At 51.6% G+C, this 18,473-nt stretch overlaps 1 protein-coding gene and 1 pseudogene across 1 annotated transcript in view; one reads left to right on the top strand and one right to left on the bottom strand.

Annotated features, from left to right (window-relative positions):
• The window catches only part of LOC102150463 (tubulin alpha-3 chain-like), a 38,251-nt pseudogene extending 20,720 nt beyond the window's left edge, over window positions 1-17,531 (bottom strand).
• Window positions 16,657-18,473, top strand: part of LOC100054068 (cationic amino acid transporter 4) — a 45,720-nt gene continuing 43,903 nt past the window's right edge. The window contains exon 1 of the mRNA XM_001488939.6: window positions 16,657-16,816. The gene's annotated coding sequence lies outside the window, so the exon portion shown is untranslated. The remainder of the gene's footprint in view (window positions 16,817-18,473) is intronic.

The following is an 18,473-nucleotide window of genomic DNA, read 5'->3' as shown; positions in this document are numbered from 1 at the left end:
GGTTCTCTCCTTAGTCTTTAACTGCCTTGGGAAAGAATGACATTTTTTCTACATTAAAAAGGCGAAGTTGAGTGAAAGGGGTCCTGATCTCCCTCACAGCTGCACAGTGACTCTTTCCAGGACCACGAACCCCTGCAGGCAGTGCGGGTGGGGAAGGGGCCGCCCTGCGAGTGCTGGACCTGCAAATCCAAACATCAGTGAACAGGGAGCATCGTGCACTTGAGCCACCTATTCTCTCTCAGCTAGTGAAGAGCCCAGGCAGGAGTCCGGGGTGAGGCCAATGAGGCACCCCAGTCAGGAGCAGGAGTGGAGCCGGAGGGGCGTCAGGACCCACATTCAGGCCTGGGCTGGAACATGGACTCAGCCACGCCATGCATCTGGGCAGGAAGCTCTAGTTCTCCCATCCCCACTCTCTCCCTTAAATGACGCCTCACAGGGCTGCTGGGAGGACCGAGGTGGGGTTTAGGAAAAGCTCTTACAGATAATCCAGCAGTTCTGAGGCAGACACTGGGTCCCCCTGCACAGACTGGAGAACACCAAAGCAGACACCTAAGAAACACATGCATGACACTGAGAGCAGCTGAGCCCAGGGAGGCCGAGAGAGCAGCGTGAGAGGGAAGCAGAGACTCCTCATCTCTGCTGACAGGGCCAAGGACGGCCCCACCGCCTCTGCTCAGAAATGTCTCCATGGGACAGAATGCCTCGGGTGAGGATGCAGGGCCAGGAGAGAGGAAAGGAGTGGATGCTGGCTGAGGCCCACCTAGTGACCGGCTCTGTGCAGGGGGCAAAGACACAGACACACAAGACACACTCCTGCCCGTAAAGGGATCACCCACTGGGGGAGTAGAGGAAAAGGAACCTCATAAAAATGCAGAGTGATGCGTGCAAGGAGAGAGTGTGCACCAGCTCTCCTGGGGGTAAAGGTCAGATGGCGATAGAGCCCCTGAGCTGAGCTCTGCAGGTGAGGTGGGCGGAGCAGGGCATTTCAGCAAGAAGAGCAGCAGGAGCAACGCAGAGGGAGAAACCGCCCCGTGTGCACAGAGACTTCCAGGCAGCTTGAAGTGAGAGGATGGATTTCAGAGCGGGAGGGAAGAGGGGGGCTGTCAGACCCCAGATACTGAGAGCGTGCTGCGAATCACACACTGAGAAGCCTGGATTCATCCAGAGGGGAGCTGCTGACGGGTTTAAAGCAGGAGGGACAGGGGCTCATTTCTGGGGTAGAAAGATCACTTGGGAGCAGGTGGGCAGGAAGTGCCAGAGAGGAGGAAGTAGCAGGAGCACAGGCCTGGAGGAGGGGAGTGAGAAGGAGCAGGCAGCCTGAGCTCTCTGCAGGAGGTGAGATGGAGGAGGGAGATGTGGGAAACAGGGGGACAAGTGCTGGGCCTAGCTTCTGATGGGAAGGAGGCAGCCCTTAGAGGGAGATGATGTGTCCAGGTCAGACTATCAGAATCCCATGTCCCTAAGGGCCATCTGGGGAGCCGTCCAGCAGGTGGTTGGAAATGGGTCCCCACAGCTTAAGAGGGAGGTCTGGGTTCCAGCCAAGGGCAGGAGAGGGGTGAGCCACAGGCTGGGGAAGGGGTGCTGCATGGGGCACCTCTGCCAGTTGAGTGAGCTGAGGGCCAGGCAGGGCTGGATCCCCTGGAGCTGGTGCTACTGCCCTTTGTGCACATGCTGTTGGCACAGTGGTCCCTGTGGACCTGCTCCACCCTCCATTGCACCCTCCCTTCTCTGTCTCCTGCTCTCAGCCCTGGTTATCCCCTCCCTCTCCACTGGCAACCCTGGAGGAAGGAACCCTGCTGTGCACACAAAGCCACAGGTAGGTCTGAGCCTGGGTCCAGCAAGGCCAGAGGAAGAGCAAGGGAGAAGGTGAAGGGGAAGCGAGGGTGCCCCGGCCATCACAGCAGAGCAGCTGTCCAGTGGGCTGAGGAGGAGGAAGGACAGCTGGCAGGGAAGGATGGAGGGGAGGAGTCTGCGGAAGTGCCTGGGCCAGGCCAGAGGTGGGTGAGTGATGGCAAAGGGAAGAAGTGGTCACAAGAAGAATCTAGGAGGCCACCTCCTCATTTGGGCTCTGGAACCTGTGCACCCAGCTGCCACTGGGTTGGGAAGATGTGACAGAGGAGGGATCTGTGTGGACAGTCACAGGCAGGTCTGTGCTGGGGCCTCCTCCAGCAGGCCAGCACTCCCAACAGGAAGCCTCAGTGTCTTGTTGACCCAGAGGCCCAGGCCCAGGCTCAGGGCTCCCACCACAGAGATCCAGTTGTTGCTGCAAGAGAAAGACATGAGCATTGTGCTGCCTTGCACACACAATTCCCCAGGGTCCCAGTTGTAGGTGCTAGTGCATCACTGGGTCGAGTGTCACATTCCAGCTCCACAAACATACTGTGGACCCTGGGCAGGTCTGTGAGTAATAGCCAGATAACGACCCCGCTTCATTGGAGGCCCCCAGTGTTCAGGAGATCACTCAGCAAACACGCCTAGAGTGACCCCACCGCCAGTGGACATTAGCTGTTGTTCCCTGGCCCTCAGAGCTCAGCAGGTGCTCCCACTTGTTCTGCCCCAGCTGGCACCCCGTCCGTCTCACCATGATAGCAGCTGTTCTGGAAAAGCAACCAGCTCCCTCTCCATGTTCCCTCTTCCTCGTTTTCCTGCTGGACCCGAACTCCAGGCCTCAGCACTGCTCTTGGCCACTCTCTCCTGGAGCCAGTTCCACTTCTCTCTGACTCCTCAGACCCCAAGTCGGGCCTCAAATTTCAGCATCTCCTGTGGCCTCCTCTGGCCTTGGCTCCTTCCATGGGGAGCAAAGGTGGGCAAGGTGCAGTGGGCAGGCCCTGCTCACTTCTGCAGCCATGACCTGTCGGGCCTCTGCCTCTTTCCTTCCCTCTGGCCTGCGGCCCCTGCCCTGGTTCCCTGCTGGGACCTGGGACCCTGCTGGAGCCTGGAGAAGCAGCCCACACAGCAGGCCCCCAGCAGCCATGAGCTGAGCAGAGGACGTGAGCATCTACCCTGCACCAGGCTCTCTGAAGATGCTGCACACACGTGTGTGATTCTCTGGCCCCCCTATGCAGTAGGAATCACAAGCCCCAATGCACACATGATGAACTCGAGTGAGAATGACGGAGCTGGGTGCTCTCAGAGTGATGCTCAGGACCCATCATGGGTAGACTATGGTAGGTTTTGGAATTAAAGTAGTGAACAGTAGCAAGATCACAGAGCCCCTTGTCACTGAGTGGCTATTGTCACAGAGATTGTGACAACAGGGGGCACCCAGTGTGCCTCATCACATGTTGAATTCCTCTAACATGTTGTTGGTCTGAAGTGCCTCACCCAGTGTGGAGGCTCCAGGATCTCAAAGGCAATTTTATGAATTTTCCAGGACTCTCAGGAAGAAATCTGCTTGGAATGCAAAAAAGCAACGCCATGGGACCACATGTGATCGTGGAGAAAGTCAGAGGCCACAGCTTCAGAGCCCAGGAGTCCCGAGGGGCAAAGACCACAGACTGAGTGCAGAAGGACAGAGTCCGGGGTTAGAGTCTGTGGCTTGGATGGTGGTGAGAAGTAGAGATGAACCCCTGGAACCCCAGCAGAGAGAGGGTGTGGATTTGAATGACCCTCAGAATCTGGGGGGCTGTCACGTGGAAACAAGACCCAGAGACACAGCGATCAGGGAACATGCCCACTTTGGGGCCTCTCAAGTGCAGGGACCCCAAAGCACAGTGCAGCCCAGGGGCCTAGGGGTCTCCAGTGAAGGGCTGCTGGGGGCTGTGATGGGGAGAAGTGTGGAGCTCATGGATGTGCTGGGAAGACAGAGCCTGACCTGCCACCTTGTGGGCAGGAGCCCAGGTCAGCCCCTGTCAGAGGGCAAGGCAGCGGCTGCCGTTCCTTGAGGAGGACCCACACAGGGAGCTGGCACCAGGAGTCCTGCAGATGCCTTGGGACATCCAAACCCATTCCCGAGGGCTAGAGACCACAACATCCAAGGGAGTAGGTGGGCAGTTTGAGAGTGTGCTGGGTCCCAAGGGTGCCAGGGTGTCATCTCAGGAAGCATCTGCACATGCTCAACAGTAAGCATGTGTCACCAGACGGCACCACGTACCCGTTAGCCAAGTGTCTATGATGTCTGGGGAAGGTGGTTGACAGCCCTGCACCCCTCAGTAAGTGATATGAGAGGGGCACAAGGAGATGGAACATTGTCATCATTCAGCAGAGCCAGGAGCATTAAAGTTCCTAGAAATATTCTTTAAGCTCTGTTTCAAAGCTCCAATGTTTGATAATTGAAGGTTCAGCATCATGGCGGAGTGAGCTTTCCTGGTAATCTCTCCCCTCCACCATACAATGAAAAGGACAATCATACTCCAACATAGGACATCCAAACACAACAGAAAAGAGGTCTGATGGACCCACACAACCACACGATGGAGGGTGGAGAGGCTGGAGCCCCTCTCAGAGGAGGTGGAACAGGGTCAGAGAAAACTTGGCTCCCTCCCCCAAAGATTGTGATCTGGGACCACAGAAGGCCTCTGAGAGGGAAGGAATGGGGGAGAGGATATTCATTTGTGGAACATCAAGGGTCCCTAGGGTCCTCGCAGCCTAGAGGGAAGCCCTCTACCCAGGTGAAAGCTTTCACAGGGGGTGACCTCATCAAGCTGACACCCCAGGAGAGCAGATAGCGAGATCTGATTGAGAAAGCACCCCTCCCCTCACCCACCCAGCGCTGCTCCAGCACCTGAGATCTAGGCAGAGTGCAGAGGGCTCAGAATACGTGGTTCTTGACCCCCACCAGTGGCAATAGGCAGTAACTGCAACCAAACAATACCAAGATGTGCAAAAAAGAGCCATGCCCTCTAGCAGTATCAAACAGTATATTAGATCTTCAGATCAGAGAGAAAAGGACAAGTACTCAGAATTCAGTCCTGAGGACACAGAAATATGTAATCTAAATGACAGAGAATTCAAAATAGCTATCATCAAAAAGCTCAATGAGTTAAAAGAAAATGTACAGAAGCAATTCAACGAGTTCAGGAGCTACTTCACAAAAGAGATTGAAACAATAAAGAAGAATCAATCAGAAATATTGGAGAAGAAAGACACAATGGAAGAAATAAAACAAAATATGGAGTCCTTGAATGCTGGAGGGGACATCATAGAGGAGCGTATCAGCATAATCAAAGACAGACATGTTGAAGTGCTCCAGATAGAGAAGGAGAGAGAACTAAGACTAAAAAGAAATGAAGAAAGTCTCCAAGAAATATCCGACTTAATTAGGAAATGCAGCATAAGAATTATAGGTATTCAAGAAGGAGAAGAAAAGGACAAAGGAGTAGGAAGGTTCTTCTAAGAAACAAAAGCAGAGATTTTCCCAAACCTAGGGAAGGAGATGGAAATTCATGTGGAAGAGCTGCCAGATCTCCTAAGCATGTCAATGTAAAAAGACCTACTGCAAGGCATATACTAGCGAAACTGGCAAAAGTGAATGACAAAGAAAAAATACTAAGGGCAGAAAAGCAGAAGAAAATAACCTACAACGGAACCCCTATCAGGCTTTCAGCAGAGTTCTCTGCAGAAACCTTACAGGCTAGGAGAGACTGGAATGACATATTCAAATCTTTGAAGGACAACAATTTTCAGCCAAGAATACCCTATCCAGTGAAAATATCCTTCAGATACGATGGAGAAATAAAAACTTTCCGAGATAAACAAAAGCTAAGGGAGTTCATAGCCATGAGACAACCCTCCCCAGAAGTCCTCAAGAAGACCCTCATACCTGGAAAAAAAAGGGGGAGAAAGGGGTTACAAATCACAGAGTAAGGAGATAAATACGTAGACAAAATCAGAAAATCGTAGCTACACATCAGAACATGTTAGCAAACACTCAAGAATAGCATTAAAGATACAGGGAAGGGGCCAGCCTGGTGGTGCAGTGGTTAAGTTCACATGGTCTGCTTCAGCAGACCAGGGTTTGACGGTTTGGATCCTGGGTGCAGACCTATGCACCATATGTCAAGCTATGCTGTGGCAGGCATCCCACATAAAATGGAGGAAGATGGGCACGTATGTTAGCTCAGGGCCAGTCTTCCTCAGCAAAAAAAAAAAAAAATAGGAGGATTGGTGGTGGATGTTAGGACTAATCTTTCTGAAAAAAAAAAAAGAGATACAGGGAAAGAAAACACCAAAAATAAAGATAATCTTATCATTTTAATCACAAACTCACAACACAAGTTGGAATGAGATGTGAGAAAAACAACTTAGGAGGGGAAGAGGAAAAGGATTGAATTGGCTTAGTCTAAGGAAATAAGGGGCGATCAGAAAATGGACTATCTTATCTACGAGATTTTGAATACAAACATGGTAACCACTAAACAAAAAAGCAGAACAGAGACACAAATAATAAATAAGGAGAAAACAAAGAAACACAATATAAAAAACTACATAACTCAATTGGTAGACCAAAATACATGGGATAAGAAACAAAGGAAATGAAGGAGACCTGGAAAACAAGTGACAAAGTGGCAGCATTAAGCCCTCACACATCGATAATCACCCTAAATGTAAATGGATTGAATTATCCAATAAAAAGAGTGACAAGATGGATTAAAGAACAAGACCCAACAATATGCTGCCTCCAGGAAACACATCTCAGCTCCAATGACAAACACAGGCTCAGAGTGAAGGGGTGGAAGACGATACTCCAAGCTAACAGCAAATAAAAGAAAGCAGGTGTCTTAATACTTATATCAGACAAAGTAGACTTCAAGATAAGACAGGTAAAGAAAGACAAACAGGGGCAGTATATAATGATTAAAGGGACACACCACCAAGAACACATAACACTTCTATGCATCCAACACAGGAGCAGCAAAGTATATAAAGCAACTATTAACAAACCTAAAAGAAGACATTAATAATAACACAATAATAGTAGGGGACATCAACACTCCACTCACATCAATGGATAGATCATCCAGATGGAAAACTACAAGGAAACAGTGGAATTAAACGAAAAGCTACACCAGTTGGAGTTAATAGACATATATAGAACACTCCATACAAAACAGCAGAATACATAGTCTTCTCAAGTCTTCTCAAGTGCACACCGAACATTCTCAAAGATAGACCATATGTTGGGAAACAAGGAAAGCCTCAATAAGTTTAAGGAGATTGAAATAATAACAAGCATCTTTTCTGATCACAATGTTATGAAGCTAGAAATTAACTAAAAGAAAAAAGCTGAGAAACAGACAAAGATGTGGAGACTAAACAACATTTTATTGAACAACCAATGGATCATTGCAGAAATTAAAGGAGAAATCAAAAAATATCTAGAGATAAATGAAAATGAAAACACCACACCAACTCATATGGGATGCAGCAAAAGCCACATTAAGGGGGAAATTCATCATAATATAGTCTCACCTTAACAAACAAGAAAAATCCCAAATAAGCAATCTCAAACTACACCTAACTGAATTAGAAAAAGAATAAACAAAGCCCAAAGTCAGCAGAAGGAGAGAAATAATAAAAATCAGAGCAGAAATAAATGCTATTGAAACAAAAAAGGCAGTAGAAATGATCAATGGTACAAAGAGCTCATTCTTTGAGAAGATAATCAAAACTGACAAACCTCTAGCCAGACTTACAAAGAAAAAAAGAGAGAAAGCTCAGATAAACAAAATTAGAAATGAAAGAGGAGAAACAACAATGGATACCACAGAAATACAACAGATTATAAGAGAATACTATGAAAAGCTATATGCCAACAAAATGGAGAAACTAGAGGAAACAGATAAATTCTTAGACTCTTACAACCTCCCAAAGCCAAATCAAGAAAAAATAGACAATCTGAATAGACCAATCACAAGTAAAGAGATTGAAACAGCAACCAAAAGCATCCCAAAAAATAAAAGCCCAGGACCAGATGGCCTCCCTGGAGAAGTCTACCAAACTTTCAGAGAAGATTTAATACCTATCCTTCTCAAGCCATTCCAAAAAATTAGGGAAGATGGAGCCTTCCTAACACATTCTATGAGGCCAAAATTCAGTCTGATATCAAAGCCTGACAAGGACAACACAAAAAAGGAAAACTACAGGCCAATATTGCTGATGAGCATCAATGCAAAAATCCTCAACAAGATATTAGGAACCCGAATACAGCAATACATCAAAAAGATCATACATCATGATCAAGCGGGATTTATACCAGGGACATGGGGGTGGTTTAACATCCACAAATCCATGTGATACACCACATTAACAAAACGAGGAATAAAAACCACATGATCATCTCAGTAGAGCAGAGAAAGCATTTGACAAGATCCAACAGCCATTTATGCTAAAAAACTCTTAACAAAATGGGGATAGAAGGAAATTACCTCAACATAATACAAGACATTTATGACAAACCCACAGCCAACATCATACTCAATGAGGGAAAACTGAATGCCATCCCTCTGAGAACAGGAACAAGACAAAGATGCCCATTATACCACTCTTATCCAACATAGTACTGGAGGTTTTGTCCAGAGTCATTAGGCAAGAGAAAGGAATGAAAGGAATCCAAATAGGGAGTGAAGAAGTGAAACTCTTGCTGTTTGCCGATGACATGAGCTTATATATAGAAAACCCTAAAGAACCCATCAGAAAATTATTAGAAATAATTAACAACTACAGTAAATTTGTAGGGTACAAAATCAACTTACAAAAATCAGTTGTATTTCTATTCTCTAATAACAAACTTACAGAAAAATATCTCGAGAATACAATTCCATTTACAATTACAACAAAAAGAATAAAATATCTAGGAATAAATTTAACCAAGGAAGTGAAGGACTTATACAATGAAAACTAAGGAGGTGAAGGACTTATACAATGAAAACTACAAGACATTATTGAAAGAAATAGATCATGAATAAAGAGATGGAAAGAGATTCCATGCACAGGGATTGGAAGAATAAACATAGCTAAAACGTCCATATTACCCAAAGCAATCTACAGCTTCAATGCTAGTCCAATCAGAATCCCAATGACATTCTTCAAGAAATAGAACAAAGAATCCTAAAATTCATATGGGGCAACCAAAGAGCCCAAATCGCTAAAGCAATCCTGAGAAAAAAGAACAAGACTGGAGGCATCACAATCCCTGACTTCAAATGGACTACAAAGCCATAGTAATCAAAACAGCGTGGTACTGGTACAAAAACAGACACACACAGATCAATGGAACAGAACTGAAAGCCCAGAAATAAAACTGCAAATCTACAGGCAGCTAATCTTCGACAAAGGAGCCAAGAACATGCAATGGAGAAAAGACAGTCTCTTCAATAAATGGTGTTTGGAAAACTGGACAGCCACCTGCAAAAGAATGAAAGTAGACCATTATCTCATGCTGATACCAGCCCTGATATCAGTTTCCCCACATTACACATAGCATATATGGGGTTAAAACCAAAACACTCATTCCCTGCTTACTCCCTGGCTTCCTGGCTCCAGAATCCACCATCCTCCATGGAGACAGACACCGCCAAGGACAAGGACCTGGATTCACTATCTCCTCCCCACAAAGAGATACAGGCTGGTGGAAAAGCTGCTGACCGGCAAGGTCACGGGCTCCCTCCTCTCTGCAAGTGTCTCAAGGCCAAAGACAGGCTGGTGGGAGAGCGCTGACCAGCAAGGCCATATGCTCCCCCTCCCCTACCTAAAACTCCAAATAAAAACTCTTCCTTTTAGCTTTTTGGGGAGTTTGGGATTTCAGTGTTCACTGCCCTTTCTCCTTGCTCAGCACTGTGCAATAATAAAATTCCTACTTTCTTCCACTACCCCTGGTGTCAGAGATTGGCTTGTTGCGCAATGGGTGAGCGAACTCACTTCAGGTTCAATATCAATACCATACACAAAAATAAACTCAAAATGGATCAAACACTTGAAGATAAGTCCTGAAACCATAAAACTCCTGGAAGATATTGTAGGTAGTACACTCTGTAACATGGAAGTTAAAAAGATCTTTTTGAATACCATGTCTTCTCAGCCAAGGGAAACAAAAGAAAAAATAATTAAGTAGGACTTCATTAGACTAAAGAGCTTCTGCAAGGTAAAAGAAACTAGGATCAAGACAAAAAGACAACCCCCAACTGGGAGAAAATATTCACAAATCATATATCTGACAAGGGGTTAATCTCCATAATATATAAGGAACTCACATAACTGAGCAACAAAAAACCAAACAGCTCAATCGAAAAATGGGCAGAGGATACCAACAGACATTTTTCCAAAGACGATACAGATGGCCAATAAACACATGAAAAGATGTTCAACATCACTAATCATCAGGGAAATGCAAATCAAAACTACACTAAGATACGACCTTATGCCTGTTAAATGGCTATAATCACTAAGACTAAAAATAACAGATGTTGGAGAGGGTGTGGAGAGAAGGGAACCCTCGTACACCACTGGTGGGAATGCAAACTCGTGCAGCCACTATGGAAAATAGTATGGAGATTCCTCAAAAAACTAAAAAATAGAACCACCATAGACCCAGCTATCCCACTACTGGGTATCTACCCAAACAACTTGAAATCAACAGTCCAAAGTAACATATGCACCGCTATGTTCATTGCAGCACTATTCACAATAGCCAAGACATGGAAACAATCCAAGTGCCCATCGTCCGATGATTGGATAAAGAAGATGTGATGTATATACATACAATGGAAACTACTCAGCCATAAAAAAGACAAATTTATGCCATTTGCAGCAACATGGATGGGCCCGGAGGGTACTATGCTAAGTGAAACAAGCCAGACTGAGAAAGACAAACACCAGATGATTTCACTCATATATGGAATATAAACAAACACATGGACTAAGAAAACAGTTCAGTGGTTACCAGGGGGAGGAGGTGGGGGGTCGGCACAGGGGGGTGAAATAGTCAGTGTTCCCAATGCAAGGTTTCAAAGCACAAAGATTTACTAAATTCTAGGAAAACTGTGTTAGGTTTTCAATGTAATTTGCATTTTTCAGGCTCCTTCATTGATGCGGCATGTGGACTAAAGTATAAAAGCTTAGAACTGGAATTTTAAAATCTGAGGTCTGTGAAAGGAGGAGTGTCCACAAAAATCCCTAAAACTGTCAGTCAAATGTACAAGGTCAGGACATCTTAGGGGGGAAAAGGGTTTTTTGGATTCTCCACAGCATTTAAGACCCACAGAAGCTTAGAAGCTGTAGGTGACAACACAATTCATCCTCGTCCTCACTGTCCACAGTCTCAGTAAAAGCGTCCTAACTTTCACTTTAAGCAAAACGTGCTGACGTCTGTTTATAAAAGACCCAGTAATACGGGTATTTTCTCTGAGACCCGAAGCTGAGGTCGCGGAGGGGGAGGTCACTGGTCTCAGTCACTTGGTTAGTTCAGCTGTAGCATAACCAGGACCAGCACACGGAACGAATTCTAAATCTTTGTGCCTTAACATCTTCAGAAGGCGATAGAGAACACCGTGAACGGACCCTCAGGTTTTCACAAAGCTTTGTTACCAACTGGAGGACCCTAACAAACAACATTCATCTTTAAATCTGACAAGGCTCATGAACCCCGGCAATAAGAAAGCAGTGTAACTTTGAGGTGGGGCTGAGCCAAGGGTGACTGCGGGCTGGGGTGGGGAGCGGGGGACGAGCTCCCAGGCCCACTTCCGGAGGGGCTCTCTTAGGCATCACAGACAGACAGTGATCACTGAATGTTCTAAATGGTTTGGCTTATTGTCTTCAAGGTCAGGGCTACTCCCACCCCTAAAGCTACCTTGAGGCCACTCAGTGTTCCGTGACCCTCTAATGAAGAAAAACTAAAACACACCAGCCTCTCAGCCACCTGTGACTCGGGAGCCCTGAAGCTGAGAAGGCGGCCATAACCAGTGGGACCCTCTCTGCCATCGCTGTTTGGTGTGGCCCCTGTGATCCCCACTCACCGTCCCCTGCAAGCTCTCCTGGCAGAGCTACTTGACAAGCACAGTTTATAAAAAGCCCAGAGGAGCTGCTGCTCCCATCCCTTCCTGCTGGTCCCCAAAAGCGGCCTTTGTCCTTCGTGATGGGAGCGGCCCCTCATGGGGAAACGGGCCAGTGCGGCCGTGGAGGCAAATATTAGTGACTGGCCGTGAGTGTAGACTGAATGCATGTTGTGAGAGGAAAAGAACAGGGGGCAGGGAGGACGGGGTAGAAATGGGGAGAGCACAGACACACGACAGCCCTGCTGTGGGAGCGCACTGCAGCCAGCATGGCAGCACAGCGGCCACCCAAGATTGTCAAGGCTGCCCGGCAGGGTGGAGGCCAGGGCGAGTGGGCGGCCAGGGCGTCCATTGGTGGGTGGAGAGCCCACCAGAAGGAAGGTCTGCACCCACCAGCCAGGCCCGCTGCCCCTCTGGCGGGCACACAGCAGGGGCTCAATCGGCGCTTCCAGAACACGTTACAGATGTAATGACCGATGTGCACCATGGACGCGCACACGTGCACTTTAACCCTGGACTGAGCCTGCGCTTCTTGGGAAGGTGTTCTCCCACCTGGACGTGCCCGGTGACCCCTCCCCGCACATGCACACAGCCCTGACGCAGTGTTCTGGAAGTGCTGTGCGAATGTTCTGGAGCAGCACTGTCCAATACAAATGTGATGTGAGCCACACATGTGATTTTAAATTTTCTATAGCCACACAAAAAGTAACAAGAAACAGGAAATTAATTTAAATATCTGTTTTAATTAACCCAAAATATCCAACATATTATCACTTCAACATGGAATCAGTATAAGAATCACGTGTGAGGTGAGACGTTCCCTCTTTGCGCCCGTCCCTCGGCACCTGGGCACGTGGCGGGTGTCCACACACCTAGCGCCTGTCACCGCACCAGGCTGGGGCCTGTGGCTCCCGCAAAGCACAGTAAAGCTGCATGCGAGGACCACAGCTTTGGTGCACCACGTTCATCCCCCACGTCCTGGAGGGACATCTTTTAAAATGTAGTTTCCTGAACTTCAACAGGGAGCACTCCACTGAATTTCTTTCCTCAGTGACCCACGTGCCCCCATGACAAGCATTCCCCCTCGGTGCTTCCGGGGTGTTCTGCTTCCCCCTTTTCTGCGGGAAAATGCAGAAATGAGTGAGCTGGTCGGTGACAGTCCCCACGGGCCACCTCGATGGCCAGGGGTCAGGAACCCAGACAGAGTCAAGCCCCTCAGCCCACAGCCTGGAGCAGCTGCACACCCCGATTCTGTGGGAAACCTAAGGCCAGTGAGTGCCCACAGCCCCAAACCCCCTCGTCCTCCTGGGCCACCACGGTCCCCACAGTTGGAAAAACACTCTGACAACTCTTTATTTTCTCCGCCCCAGATCCTGCCATTAATGACGTGGTAGGAAGGTCTCTGTGCACAGACACTGCGACAGGGGCCTCAGAGATATGTCTTGTCGGCTGGCCTCGGCCTCCTGGCCACAGCACATTCCTGGCATGGCCCCTCATCTGCCACTCCCCTCCTCCTCCTCCCCATCAAAGCCCTCCCCAGGCTGCCCTCTACCCCATCAGGCATCTCCCCAGGGCCTCCGTGTCCTGGTATCCTGGCCGCTGGCCGCCCAGCCCAGTAGGACCCAAGGCCTGAGCACCTGAGCCGAAAACGACCCTGTGTAGCCCAGTGCTCCACTCCTGTCCCCGTGCTCAGGGCTTCCTCCCCACCTCCCTCAGAGCCCCCTCTGACCTCCCAACCCCTCTATGCCAGTGCTCCCAGCGCCACTCCCACAGCACCCCTCCTGACTCTCCGCTCTCTCCCTCTTCCCGCACCCCCAGCTCAGGCCCCGCTCCCACCAATGGCCTGGATCCACTGGATCCACGCTCTGCCCTGCCTCCCCGCCTGCCCTTCCTCTCTCAGCCCCTCCCCACCTCCCCCCTACAGGGCTGCAGGTCAAGGACACTGCAGCTGGCTCCCAGGGCCCCTCAGCCTGCTCAACCCTTACTGCTCTAGCAAGGCCAGCTGCACTGGCCTCCTCCCGTCTGTTACTATCGGTTTGTCTAGCCATCTCCCTCCCTGGACCAAGAGCATGTCCACCTCACAGTCCCACTGTGCCCCCAGTGCTAGAGCCGGCCTGGCACCCAGAGTCCTCAGTGCATGAGCCCCAACACCCCTCGAGGGAGGAGGGCTCTGTTTCCGGTTTCTCCTTCCTTCTGGAAACTCACCCTTCGATTCCTCAGCTCAGCTGCTAGTCCACCCACCCCTCCCCTGACCTGCCCCTCGGCCCTGCCCCACTCCTCCCTGGCCTGAGCTCCAGGTGGCACCTGGAACTTCCAGGTGGGCGACATGGGGAGGGGCGGGAAGGAGGGTGAAGCCAGAGCACAGGAGGGATCTCAGCCCTCCCTCACACACCCCTGGAAAAGCCTGGAACATACTTTCAGTTTAGAAACCAGGCAGAAAAGAATAGTCACAGTTTGCCCTCAGGCTGCCCACCCAGGTGGCCGACAGCATCTCAGAGGCTGAGGCGTTTCTCACACCCAGGGCTTTGCTCTGCACAGTGCACCACGCTGCTCCTTCCCTGCCCCTTGGTCTGCTGTCCCTCTCTGGGGTGAGGACACCTCTACAGAGCTGAGTCTCACCCAGCTGAGTTAGCCCCTGGGGGGGTGGGGGGGGGGTGTTGATCCCGTTCCAGAAGGACTGCGAGTTGTCTCTAATAAAGCGAGCCCTGAAATACTGCCCTCGGTCTCTAAGCTGATGGCAGGGATGGCCCACAGGGTCCTGCCCTTGCCGCTCGAAGCTGCTCTGGCTTTCTGGGGACCACGGCAGTTTCCATGGAAATAAGAGAGAGCCCCAACCCCCAGAGATACACCAATAAACGCAACCTGTAAAAGGAGAGAATGGGCAGCAAGAGAACCGGAGGGACCCGGGGGGTCCGGGAGAGAGAGGCGAGTGCGGGGCAGCGGGGCCATGGACCAGAGACTGAAGAGGCCGCAGAGGCCGCAGGCCCAGGAAAAGGAGGGCCTTGTGGGGGCTACAGTTCTTGGCAGAGAGAAAGAGGCCCTGGAGGTCAGAGACACAGAGAGAGCTGACAGAGCGTGGGTCAGTGAGGAGGCCAGCACTCGAGTGCCCGGGCGGCACAGGACAGGGGATCTGGGGACCCAGGACCCTGGCACTCCTGCCCACAGGGGCCCAGGCTGCTCTCCACCCAAGCGTCAGCCCTTCTCCGGGTGTCTGAGAGAGCCCCGTGCTTCTGGGCAAGGAGCCAGCCCAGGAGGTTCGGCTGCACGTCAGAGGGTTTCTGATAGCACCTGGGAGCAGAAGGGACACATGGGGAGGAAGCATTTGGAGCTGCACAGTGACACCTTGTCACCAGCACCTGTTCACGCCTCAGTCATGACCCTCGAGAGTGTGGAGGCCCCTCACACCTGAGCCCAGTGCTCTGCCACTCCGGCCTCTGCACCCTGAGTGTCCAGGACAGCCAGGGGCTGCCACGCTCACTCCCATCCCACAACCCGAGGAGGGAAGCTCATCTGGCCAGACTCCAGAGCAGGACTTGAGGCGAGTGGGGTACAGGTGAGGGGGTGGCAGGAAGGCCTCTGCCTGCCCAGCTCCCTGAGCGCTTCCCTGAGGCCGGACAAACCATGAGCACAGGCACCAAAGCAGTCTCCATCCCGGGTTTGTGGAACGAAGGCAGGAGCGCAGAGGGGAGGAGAGGCTGGGGTAGCAAATGTCCCAGATGAGGCCCAGCCTACTTGGCCTCCCTGGGGCACCAGCTCTGCGTCCACCCGATCCGCAGGTGCTCTCTCCAGGGAGGCAGCCAGGCCGAAGCTGGGGACTGGAGCCCCAGGGGCGAGCCCTTGGATGGCCCAGCGGGTCCTGGGACAAGACCGACGGACAGGCCTGGCCACTGAGGGCCAAGGCCGCCCCGTGCCCGGCGCTGCCCCCTCGCCGCCCGGGATACAGGGCCAGGGAGCACCAGACCGAACTCTGACCTCTCGTCTCAGTCAGGCTCAATGGGGGCAGACACGGCCGCAGGGGCCTGGGGCTCGCTCAGCAGCCTCTGCTTGGCACAAGGATGGAGCATCTGGAGGACGGCGAGGGGCGCCACGTGCAGCGTCAGCAGGGCAACCGGGCTCCTGCAGAGACAGACTCCGTGCGCAGGGAGCCCTCCTTGCCCGGGCCGGGCGGCTCGGCAACAGCGGGCGGGCGTGGCTGCCACCCTCAAACCCCGATTCTGCCCTGGGCCTCAGGGGCTCCGACAAGGGCGGGGGCGGAGAGCAGGGGTGTCGGGGGTTACCGAGCGCGCAGCCCCGCCCGCGCCCACTCACTGAACACAGCGGGGTGGATGGCGCAGTCCGCCGCCTGCACGGCTTGTCCGGGTCCATCTCCTGGGCGCTCAGCGTCGTCTTCGGCCCCAGCGCGAGTTTCTGCAAGGCCGCCTCCTGTACCTGGGGCCCCCAGGCCCCTGTCCCGGACTCCGCCCACCGTGCGCTCTCACTCCCCTGTCTACCGGCGTTGGGGCCGGTCGCCTTCCCGGGAGCGCCACCGCCTGGCCTCCCAGGCAGCCCCACCCACTAGGGCCGGGACGGCTCTGCCAGCTCAAGCGTAAAGGACGCAGCCGCCCTTACCGCGCACGCGCAATTGGGGGTTGGGGGGGGTCCACAAACGCGGCCGGCCTACCTTCCTTTTGCGCATGCGCCTTTTGTGGTGGCAGCCTGCAAAGGTTGCGACGTAGTTTCAGCCAGGCCGGGGTACGTGACCCGTCGCGCGCCTTTATTATGACATTTTGGCGCCGGTAGCCGAATGGTGGTCTTGGTCGCAGAGCCGAGCCACACTGTGGACCCCACAGGTCAGTGGCGGGAGCCGTGCGCGGAACCGCCCCGCGTCCTGGCGACCTCCCCAAACCTCCGCTGGAGCCGTCTCCGTTCCTCCGCGAGCCCCGGGCCGGGCCGGGCCGGCAGCGCCCTCCTGCCACCTTCCCGCCGCCTCCCGCGCCTGCCCCGGCGGTGCTCGGTCACCGCGCGGTGAACGGGCCGGAGGAAGGGAGCTCCGATTAAAGTGGAGCCTCGGGTCAGCCAGCGGTGTGGCCCCCGAGCCATCCTCCCTGTGTGGCTTGAGTTCTCCGAGCCTCAGTTTCCCCATCTGTAGGAGGGGCCCCCATGCTCACCTCACAGGACGCTGGTGAGCCCGAGCGGGAGCAGAGCGGCCGCGGGGAGGCCTGGCGCGATCCTGGCCTGCATGTCCACGGGTTTCTCTGTGTCTGTGAATGTGATGGTTACGGTGCAGGTCAGGCCTCCGTAGGCCAGTGCTCAGAGGTGGGGATCAGTAAAACATTTCACAAGGAGTGTATGAGACACGCCGCAGAGACGCTAGCAGAGCTGTACCTTTGCGGGAAACTCCTCAATGACTTTAACCAAGTCCTGGCAGCGCTGTGCAAAGGGCCCGTTTACAGAGTCAGCTTTCAGGCTAAGCCTAGAAGACAGAACAAATCGAAAAGATCAGGAGCATATTCGCTTTGCAGCTTTTGCTGATATTGTGGCTCGAGTCAAAACAGAAACCCAAGTGCTGGGCAGGAGTCAGACACGCACCACTGGCCTGATTAACCTACAAGTGAAGAACGAAAATGAGAGGCAGAGAGGCGTTTATTGCGGGATCAGAGAGTTGCAATTCAGGGAGCACAGATTCGGGTAGAAACCCCAATAGTGTCCCCCTAGGGAGTAAAAGTCAGAGGCTTTTAAAGACACCGAAAGGGAAGTTTGCATACTAAGAATGTTAATTGGGTTTGGGAGCAGAAAGCTAATCTTGGCTAAAAATAATTGAGTGCTAAGTCCAGCTAGAGGGGGGCAAAAGCCCATCACTGTGAGGGGCTGCAGGTTCTTGCCGGTTACTCATTTCAGAAGGTCATGTTCTGCTCCCTAAGGATGTGTATAGGAGCCATTTCCTTCATGGCTTCCCAGCTCCGTTTCAAAGCCCTTAGACATGAGTGACTGTTTGACCTTCCACTACCTCAATCAGGTAACACACAAGGGGCCAACTTGGGGAAAGCACTGGTCTCCCCACTTCTTACTCTGCTCCTCTGTTTACCAGGCTCCATTGCTCTCTGGCACCCAGCCCTTCCTGCCCCTGGAGTTCTTCCTTGGGAACAGCTTGGTGCTTTATCTTTTACTTTGATAGCACCTTTATTCCCATACATAATGCTCACCAACTGAAAATGTACACTTCAGTGGGTTGTAGTATAGCCACAGAATTGTGCAGCCATCGCCTCTATCTAATTTCAGAGCGTTTTCATCGCCCCTGAAAGAAACTCTGTCCCCAATAGCAGTCACTTCACGTTCCCCTCTCCCCCCTCCCCTGGCCACCACTAGTCTACTCTCTGTCTCTATGGATTTGCCTGTTCTGGACATTGCGTATCCATGAAATCAGACAATATGCGGTCTTTGTAACTGGCTTCCTTCACTTAGCATAGTGAAAGATTTGTTGATGTTGTATCACCACTTCATTCGTTC

Source organism: Equus caballus, chromosome 8 (assembly GCF_041296265.1).
Source record: "Equus caballus isolate H_3958 breed thoroughbred chromosome 8, TB-T2T, whole genome shotgun sequence".
In the NCBI taxonomy this organism is placed as follows: domain Eukaryota; kingdom Metazoa; phylum Chordata; class Mammalia; order Perissodactyla; family Equidae; genus Equus; species Equus caballus.
This window is presented reverse-complemented; position numbering and strand designations above follow the sequence as displayed.